At 46.6% G+C, this 1,987-nt stretch overlaps 1 long non-coding RNA gene across 1 annotated transcript in view; it reads right to left on the bottom strand.

Moving 5' to 3' along the window:
* Positions 1-1,433: 1,433 nt before the first annotated feature.
* The window catches only part of LOC311247551, a 3,380-nt gene continuing 2,826 nt past the window's right edge, over positions 1,434-1,987 (bottom strand). The window contains exon 2 of the long non-coding RNA XR_014620852.1: positions 1,434-1,987. This exon is cut by the window's right edge and continues 290 nt beyond it. This is a non-coding gene — a long non-coding RNA (uncharacterized lncRNA).

The raw sequence follows: 1,987 nt of genomic DNA, 5'->3' as shown, positions 1-1,987 counted from the left end.
CCCCCACCCCCTTTGACTCAATGTCGACTCAACTTCACAGACAGTGTTATCTTACAGTACGTTTCACAAACTTGTTCACCCACAGTGAAAGTCAACGTCTTAACCACTACTACGTGTCACCACCCTCCCTGCATTTCTTTCCCCTGGGTCATTGCAGGGAAGGGGGGGGGGGGTTTCGATCTACAATACTTGGTTAAACAGACGGCGGTAGAAGACATGGGTGTGCTGTGTTGGTTTGGCCTGGTTACACAATCAATATCACAGTCAGGAAGCACGTTGGCAAGGAAGTAATTATCCGTCACTGTAGCGCAGGTCCAGGCCACCAACACTGCAGTGTGAACAAGCAGTCACAGTATAGTAATCAACATGTTGCTGGATTATACGAGTTCCTTTGAAGGAGTGAGTGGTCAGATTGGGTCCTCTGTCAGTGGAAGAGTACAGCTGGGCCAACAAGGAACCCATTCATGCCCTCGGCGGTTTTCTTCGCTCACTCATTCACTCTTTCAGTCCACGGAGATGGACTTTGCTCTTTTTGTAAGAACAACATGCGTGTGCTGCTAAGGTGGACTGGGCCCTGTCCTTATCAACGGCAGTGTGATATATGGGTGAAAAGTAGCCTCGTGTACGAGCAAACACACTCGCTTAGTCTCTTCCTATCCTCACAGACACACACCCATGTATACTCTCACGCTAAAGAGGTTCGTGAGTAGTAGGACACGAGGTCTTGGTGTGTTTGTGTGTGAGAGTATTTGTGTGTTTTGTGTGTGAAATGGCACTCTGGTAACATTGTCAGTTGCGGTCGTCGAGTGGGCAGTGATTATTACATTGTCAAGGCTGTAGTGTAGACGATAACGTGGCCACCTGCCCTGAAGTTGCCATGTTTGAGCCCCTGCCTCCCCCTTTTCACAGCCCTATAATCTGCTGTAGATACCAACGCAGGCCTGCTGACGTACACCTCCATACACGCTAACTGTGACTGGCAACCTCCTCTCCCTTATCTATCTCAGCATCCCCACCCCCTCCCCCCAAAACCCATTTTTGCATGGTTTCCATGGATTAAATACAAGCATTCAACCACAACACAAAATAAATCAACATACTTCCTGCTTGGATATAAGTAAGCATAATATATTTCATAACAAAAATAAAGCATCTTCCGGTACTGTCTCGTTCATCTTGTTACCTCCTCCTCGCACACACACGCACGCACACACACACACACACACATATACCCAGACCATACGCAAGACTTGAGATTGTTCCGATATACTGTAAAATAATAAGCAACATGGAGGACATGAGTAACAACATTTAACGACTTAAGAACATGACAACGACATCGCTTACAGAGAGCCAGACCAGAACTCATACTCGTCTCTGAGAACATAACAATGTTTTCCTTTTCATTTGTTTTCGTTTCTTTTGTGCTGAGAGAGAGAGAGACTGAGAGAGAGAGAGAGAGAGAGAGAGAGAGAGAGAGAGAGAGAGAGAGAGAGAGAGAGAGAGAGAGAGAGAGAGAGAAAGACGTATAAATAGTTTATAAGTAGCAGTGTGCGTGCGCTAGTCAACCTCTACTGTCCACAGCAGCTGGAGGCCAGTCTTGGAGGAGCAGAGAGACTGGAGAAGAACACGTCCCTGTGAGACAAAACAAAGTATCCAAACTCTTTCCACACTTTCCTCTTCCTCCTTCCCTCTCTCTCCATTCTTCTGTCTTTCCATCTCTCTCAACTGTCCGTTTAAAGAGTCATTTCCACTGGGCAGCGGTCATACATTTCTGTCTGCTTCCTTGTCCAACTGAAGGTCATCTGTGACCATGTAGTGTCCATTGGGATGGAGCAGGTAACAGAGGTTAATCCACTGACAATTATTTCTCGGTTTCAGGCGTGTGTCCCGTTAAGTTTGTCACGAACGATAGATCCAAATGCCTATCATCATCATCATCATCATCCTCTCCTTCTTTGTCCTAGTTTCTGCTCTACCCAGGCTC

The sequence above is a fragment of the Notolepis coatsorum genome (genome assembly GCF_963971535.1).
Source record: "Notolepis coatsorum genome assembly, contig: SCAFFOLD_508, whole genome shotgun sequence".
NCBI classification, from domain to species: domain Eukaryota; kingdom Metazoa; phylum Chordata; class Actinopteri; order Aulopiformes; family Paralepididae; genus Notolepis; species Notolepis coatsorum.
The sequence above is the reverse complement of the archived record's forward strand: the minus strand, read 5'-3'. Positions and strand labels throughout refer to the sequence as shown.